Source organism: Rhinichthys klamathensis, unplaced genomic scaffold (genome assembly GCF_029890125.1).
Source record: "Rhinichthys klamathensis goyatoka isolate OS25496 unplaced genomic scaffold, OSU_Roscu_1.1 h1tg000275l_1, whole genome shotgun sequence".
NCBI lineage: Eukaryota > Metazoa > Chordata > Actinopteri > Cypriniformes > Leuciscidae > Rhinichthys > Rhinichthys klamathensis.
Window position 1 is genome coordinate 1,692,162 of NW_026606794.1, and position 8,283 is coordinate 1,700,444.

Below are 8,283 nucleotides of genomic sequence, written 5' to 3' on the forward strand. Positions count from 1 at the left end.
ATTCCATGGTCATAAAGCAACTCAAACTCCCAAGCATCTGTAAAATACTCAAATGATGACAAGGGGACGTCACGTGACTTAGTCATATGTAAAATGAAATAGCATAATATTATGTCGTATTTGGTGGAAATAAAGAAAAGCCAACTTCATCCACCTTGAAGAGAAGTCCTGCTGAAAAAAGAATAATTTAGACAACTTTAAAAAATAAACACATTTATTAAACAATTTTCGTAAATATTTTAATAAAAATTAGCTTCGCGTTTCAGCTTTTAAACCCTCCGTTATCACTTCTTATCCATAAGTGTATTACTCCATTTTCCAATATTATGGAAAATACTCACCTTCATCTCCTTGAAATCATATTTCACAAACATGCCACTAGATGGTGCGCTAGTACAGTATAAACTCTTCATCTAAATTGTGAAACCTGTGTTGTGTGATTTAATAAAGGAAAAATCATCAATGTACAAACTGAAATGTCACAATTCAGAGAACGTCAGATAGCATACAGAACAGCCACTTTGGTTCAGGAATAAAATATTATTTTTTGTCTCTAACAGTCATTATTTGAGTGGCTTACCTGTATATATTTTAAAAAGCAATCCATTGTAGATATCAGCAGTTCTTGAATTTTACGAATTTTTAATTTTTAACTACAGAATGTCAGAACATCCCCATCTTACCCCCACCCTCTTCTTTTTCTGCTCTTCCCTCCCTCCCTGTTCCCTGTTCTTTCCCTTCCCTCTTCCTGGGCTGAATGAATGGAAGGTCTCCCCCAGCACAATGGAAGCTGGTCTGCTAGGAATGACAGAAATGTCTGGAGTCAGCATGAGGCTGGTGGCTATGGGGAACACACACACACCCCCGTGACATCACAGACAGTACATTCGCCCACCTCCTGAGTCCTGACTCCACTTCACTTCTCTCCCCCGTCCCTCAGTTTTTACAAAGTAAAGCGGAACATTTAAGAACTGAGACAAAGGTGTGAAATGTTTGTTATATAGATATTTTTCTCGGGGAAATGCATGTGAAACTGTTTTTAGGAAGGAAGTGGGTGTAATGTTGTTCACATTATTATGTATGTTTAACATTGTTTTGGTTTATTGCACGGCTCAATAAATCCAACAGTTTCCTCTTTATAACGCTGAATATTCTAGGTCAAACAAACAACGCATTGACCATGTTTCCACACAGCCTTTCTCTGTAACATCTTTGTGACACTAACCCAAGGCTAGGTTTTAATTCTGTTCACAGAGCAGCATGTGTGAAGGAAAAAATCCCTGGAGTGTTTGTCATATGGAGCACTATCCATAAATGGAAAAGCACAGCAACAATCTGCACTGTTTGATTCATGTGATATTGGATTTCTCTCTTAGCTTTGTACAGATCCTTTTTTCCCATTCCTTTTCTCTGTTTCCCCCACTCAGCCTCTCTCTTTCTGTCTCACTCTCTCTATTCCGTCTTCCCTCATTCTTTCTGGCAGGCATTCAATTTCACACTTGGGGGAGCAGAATGAGGGGAAGGTCAGGGCTGTGTCAACAGAGGCCAGCTTTTTTTTTTCTTTTCTTTTTTTCTGCTGATACAGGGAGAATGAAGGGAGAAAGAGAGACCATAAGTGTCCCTTTTCTTGTCTCCTTTACACGTTCACCTACTTCTCTCTGCTCTCTCACACACTAGCAGACACTGATTCCTTCCCTCGGGTCTTTCTTGCTGCAGTTGTCTTGTCTATCCGAGCAACAACTAAGAGTTACTCGTGAAAATGACCTTTCTTTTATAACACTTCAACCTCTCAATGATGAATACCATTGAAAAAATTGGCACGCAGGTTAACAGCTTGTCCATTTATTGGCTTTTTTACACAAGCTTCGGAAATATTAAAATCAACATGAAATTGGCGCTATACCCGATGATAGGGAACGTTCTCAGAACTTTGACTACCGGTAATGTTCTGGCAAGGTTCTCACAAAGTTGTGAACAAACGTTAATAGAACGTTCGTTCAAAGTTGTCACAAAAACATTAGCACAAAATCGTTATTCATATATCATTCATGGAACATTTTTTCTGGAACGTTTTAGTTGGACATTCGGCTGTTTTTAAACGTTTTTACTAACTACTTGTTTCAAAAACGTTCAGAGAACATTCAAAAGTTACGTTCCCATTATGTTTGAAAAAATATGTTTTCGTAACTTAATGAGAGCATTAGCAAAACGTTCTTAAAACATGTTTTTGTTAGTTGGGTAAGTTTCTATGGAGTATTTCAAATGAAAATTGTATTATAATGTTTTTGCGTTCGCTCGCAAAACTTTTCGCATTCTCTCGCAGAAGTATTGTGTTCCCCTGAGAAACTTTGCATTTGCTCGCAAAAGCATTGAAATAATTGTTTGTCCGTTCCAACGAATATTATTTCTATTACAAAAGTTTTGCAAGCAAATGCAAAAGTTTCTCAGAGGAATGCAACATTTTTGTGCCAGAATGCAAACAGTTTCTTGGGGGAACACAAAAGTTTTGTGAGAGAATGCAAAAACATTAAAACAGAAATTTCGTAATCTTATTTTTTGGGGGGGGGGTCATGTGCTCGTAGGCCAGGGGTGTCCAATCCAGCTCCTAGAGGGCCACTGTCTTGCAGAGTACACACCCGAACCAGCTAATGAAGATCTTACTAGGCCAGGGGCCTATACCATGATGGTAGTTGAACAAACTTAGGGTTACGGGATTAGTTTCGAGTGGACAAAACCAAACCAGGCTTTGATCCTGAGTTTGGGGTTATGTCTCTAGCGAACAGCCAATCACATGCTGTGAAACTGCGATTCACTTCTCTCTTCTGCAGAATAAACGAGATTGAAAAATATTAAGAGTTGAATCAAATTTACACCGCAAGAAGAAAACAGCTTTCTATGAAAGAGGATAACTAAAGGGAAAAAAAATCGTGCTATATCAGTGCAAGTAAAAGTTGTGAAGTTAGTTTATATATAGTTGATATAAGTTGATAAATTGAACATTTAAGCTCACATGTAGTCATTTTGATTGATTCTAAAGCTTATTTATATTACCTTTATATTTATTTAAACTAAGTGCTTAATAATAATTGATCAACTAAAATTTGGATTAAATAATATATTAAATAATAATTACATAAATAATATCTAAATCATAAAAAAAAATATCATTATAAATAAGCATTGCTAAAAGCCAGATGGTTTTGTCTTTAAAAATCATTTGCTATGTAGTAATCTTTAATTTGGAGTAGAAACGGGGAGTGAGTTATTGCATCAGACATGTGCCACTTTGCTCACAGCTGATTGGTTCAATTTTGGTTTGCGATCTCTTACCTGGAACTTAAAGGTGCTCTAAGCGATGTCATGTGTTTTTTAGGCCAAAACATTTTTTGTCACATACAGCAAACATCTCCTCACTATCCGCTGGCTGCCTGTCCCCTGAACACACTGTAAAGAAACGCGATCTCTGTAGACAGCCCATGCTTCACAAACAGCACCAAAAACAAACTGCAGCGACCCGCTCCCCAAAACATAACAAACTGTTCCAGCCAATGACCGACAAGAAGGGTTTGGGGGTGTGGTTTGGGGGGTTAGTGTGCGGATGAGGAGGAGGGAGGGTCTAGCTAGCCTCCGTTTTGTTTGACAATAGTTCGAACGTCAACAAGAAGTGACGTCACCCAGGATCGCTTAGAGAACCTTTAACCTGTTCCGGGGCAGGTTAGCAGTGGAGCGTACTATGAAAATGAACACTGCTAGAAGTGGGTGCCCAATCCTGTTCCTGGAGATCTAGTACCTTCCTTTCAAAAGTTCAGCTCCAACCCTGATCAAACACAACTGAACCAGCTCATTGAGATTTTCAGGAGCACTTGATCATAGCAGACAGGTGTGTTTGATCAGGGTTGGATCTGACCTCTGCAGGTAGAGCTCCAGGAACAGGATTGGGCACCCCTGCACTTGACGAATGGCTTTGACCTGTGCACAACTTAAAAAAAAAAAAAAAAACGTAGTTATTATAACGTATTAATGTAGATACTGAATCTACAGCGCAACCAGTGTAGTCTGATTCCCAAATATCAGTGCAACCAGTTTTCCTAATGGATGACACTGATTTTTAGTGAATCAAAAACAACCAGTGTAGCCAACACATTTTAGGTCTGTTAAATATGTTTCACTCAGAAATATGTCACATTACAGAGGTACATTGCATAACCCTACATTTTCATTCAGACCTATCAACTAATGTATATGTGTGTTTGCATGTACATGAGCAAAGTTCATGCGGTGATTTTCTGACACACCCAACTGACTGACTCACATTGGCTTATGAGTGCAAAAGCAAACAAGGTGAGGCAGATCAACAGATTTAGTTACAAGTCTCATTCTACCATACAGTGCCTTTCCTCTCTCGCTCCCTCTCTCTCTCTCTCTCTCTCTCTCTAATTACTCAGTTGTTGGCAGTGAGTTTTGTAGTGTGGCAGTGCCAGCTTTGCCAGCAGGGCACAAAGGATTTACTGACCTATTGCTAACACTGGGAGCTTCCTCTAGTAAGCTCATAAAACACTGCACACACTTACACTTCAGAATCACACCAAGCAACCCCAGTCCCCAGCATATGGCACTTAATGCAGATGAAACTTTGTGCGCAAAAACATTATGCACATTATAAAATATTATAGAAGTGCTGTTTTAGGGCTCAATTGAAATGTGATATTGTAGCACTTCTTATGCTTTCTCTGTATTTCTGACTGTGCTTGCTTCTGCTCATGTTGTTCTCTTTTGTAAGTGATTTTGGATAAAAGAATTCGCTAACAATCTAAGAGTATATTCTCACCAATATGGCTCCAATTGGGAGTGTAACTAACAACGCAATTAGGAACCATAACAATAGTTAAAAACAATCATGTTTTCTCTGTATGGTAGTGCTATTATTGGAAAAAAGGTGTTCGTTAAACTGCCATTAAAAGTGCTGTCAGCCAACACCCTCTCTACAAAAACAACCTTCAAAGACATAACAGGAGCAAACCCAAATGCACAGAGTGTTTATAACTGGTTAAGTTGTTCTGATTAGCTGTGGAAAGAATAGGCCCGCCCCTTTATTCTTTTTTTACTGTTACAGAAGCAGATGTGATTTCTCAGGAGATTTATTTCAGTCATGTCTGTCAGGTAGTCTAATTCATTTCATTTACTTTAACTTATTTTGTAATCACAGAACAGTATGGGATCGTACATCCACCTGGGACAAGTCAAGGATGCGCTTATTTTTACTCTACAGAGATATTTATATATTGCTGATACTGTAGAAATCGCTATGAATTCCTAATGAGAAACGCTCAAATGAAGGTCGATATATTGCTTTATATTATGTTGTGTCTGATTGGATGTTGCCAATTGTTTTGCCTACATCTTTGTTACAGACCCATTTGCAAAGCTGTTTAAATAACTCCAATAGTGCACAACCAAATGAACAGTAATTGTGCGAAGAAGGGATCCTCCTTAGGAAAATTACATGATTGGAAAATTATTGGGAATTGAGAAAATTCACTTAACTGTCTGTAGAGGAAATAGTTTGATTACTTGATTGTGCAAATGATTGCGGTTTGAAAATCACAGGCAATAAATTTCCAAAGAAAAAATAAGATTTCAATAAGGATAAATGAGGGATGTTTGTGAGACTTCCAGAATAAATAATAAATAATTATTTTCTTTATTGTTTATTTCTATACTGCAAGTACAGTTGTAATCGAAAATGACCCCTATTGCAAATCAGGCTTATTGGCAAAATGTACAGACTTTCAGCTGTTTCCAATGAAAAAATCAAACAAAAGTAATTGAAGTAGCTCAACAACAAATGTTTCAAGTGGTTTCCCCATAGGCTATATGCTTTGGCAGTATTGTTAATGTTATCGAAAATGCTTTGTTGACTTTGCCTCATATGAGATATATAAACAAGAATGCTTAGAGTAGGCCTACCTTTAAAGCACTCTGAATCACCACATGTAATGCTATAGAGGAGCCTGATAAAGAGCTGAATCCATGTGTCTCTAGTCAACAGTTGTCTGTAACTCAGGAAAAGTCATTAGTCATTGTGTCAGGAAAAGACTGTAGACGTCGCAAGCAGCCAAGAGATTAAGCTGGCTGTATAACAGGTGACTTGTCAAACAGAACAAAGAACAGGTGCTAACAAAGAACAGAAACCATGACAACACAAATAACATTTTGCTTTGCTAATGTATTTGGAGATTGGGCTTAGTAAGATTTATATTTATTAATACTTTTATTCAGCAAGGATGCATTAAATTGATCAAAAATGACAGTAAAGCTTTGTACATTGTTTCAAAAGATTTCTATTCAAATAAATGCTGTTCGTTTGAACTAAGTTTCTATTCATCAAAGAATAAAAGATGTGTCCTGGTTTTCAAAAATGTTTTCAACATTGATAATAATAAGAAATGTTTCTTGAGCACCTAATCAGCAATGATTTCTGAAGGATCATGTGACACTGAAGACTGGGGTAATGATGCTGGAAATTCAGCTTTACCGTCACATAATAAATTACATTTTAAAATATATTAAAAAAGAATATAGAATGTTTTTTAATTCAAAATCCGTGCAGAATGGACAAAGTGGATATTTCAGAGGAAACATGGAATAATGCATTATTTAGAGTGAATGGAACAACCTCCTGTACTCGCTTAGGTTTAATCCAGTTCAAGGTCCTTCATAGACTTCATTACAGCAAGGTTAGGCTGTCCAAGATATACGCAAATGTAGATGGTACATGTGAACGCTGTCGTTCTGTCAGACCTTGCTCATATGTTTTGGGCTTGTCCCAGACTGCTGGATTACTGGACAGCTATATTTAAAATTTTGTCTGAGGCATATCAGACCTAGTTTTGAGATGGCTGGAAATCAAGTAAACCACCTTTAGTTTCACTCTGGCTTAGTGATGTGATGCTGTTTTTGCAAAATTAAGCACTCTCTTAGAGGATCCACCAAACGTTTTTATTCAATATGGACCCTAATGATTTCATATTTTGAAAAGGACGTAACTCTTCCCAAAAACTAAAACTAATATTGTTATTAAATGGCCCGTGCACAGTGGAACGGATAACGCAATTCAACACAATGGGCTAACAAAGATGTCAATTATTTCCTCACTTTTTGTAATATAACAACTTTGAAATTCTGTTTTTCCTTTTATATATATATATATATATATATACATTGTTTATATATTTTATTATTATTATTGTTTATAATTATTATTATTATGATTTTTTTTTTTTTTCAGTGGGTGGGTTGTGGGAAAGGGGGAAAATTGTAAAAACAAGGATGCATTGTTAACTTTTTCAATATATGATACGTCATTCTGTTCTTCCTTCAATAAAAAAATATAAAAAATATATATAAAAAAGAATGTTTTTTAATTGTAATAATATTTCACAATTTTACTGTTTTCACTTCTTTTTTTTAGACTTCTTTCAAAAACATAAAAAAAATCTTACCGACCCCAAACTTTTGAACGTCAAAAGAAAGACACATCGGGAAAAACTTCTACACCTACATTAAGACAAAATGCGGTAAAAACACATTTTGAGCTCTAGATGGTGAACTATTCTGCGACTGCGAACTTAGATTCAGAGAACAGAGAATGTGAAAACTGTTAGCAAAACAGAAGAAAAAAAAACATACTTTTAATACTGGTGTAGGTACTGTGTTCTAGTTTTGTATGAGGACCTCCAGGAGGGCTGTTGATAACATAAATTGGGCTTCATCCATCTGGTTTGGTCAGTGTAGGACAGATGTCTTTGTTGTCTTTTCCATTTGGAGCTCTTTTGATAATGTTTAAGCAGAGGTGGGGAAATGGTGTTTCATTTATTTCCTTCAGATTGTGGAAAACATATTGAAATGCTAGGTGTGCTTCAGTAGATTAGTAACATAAAGCATGCATATATTTATACACATTTCGCAATAAAGTTGAACATGAAAATGAGAAACAAAATAAAGAAAGAAAAGATCTGCATTCCATGGTACATTTATTTCAGTTTAAGAGCTGCCTCATAGCAGGGGGTCTTTATAATCACTAATCTCTCTTTGAGTTAAGAGAAAAGTTCTACGCTCTTGTGTGTGTGTTTGGGGTAGAGATGGAAATTACAATTCAATAATGGGAGGCCTAGGAGTGGAGCTGAATGCAGTGGCAGACTGGTGGCTTGGAAAGTTCAGTTCTTGTTCTTTTGTCAGTTCTTTTGGTTTTGTGCTAATGATGGTTTTAGGGGGTGTTCTACC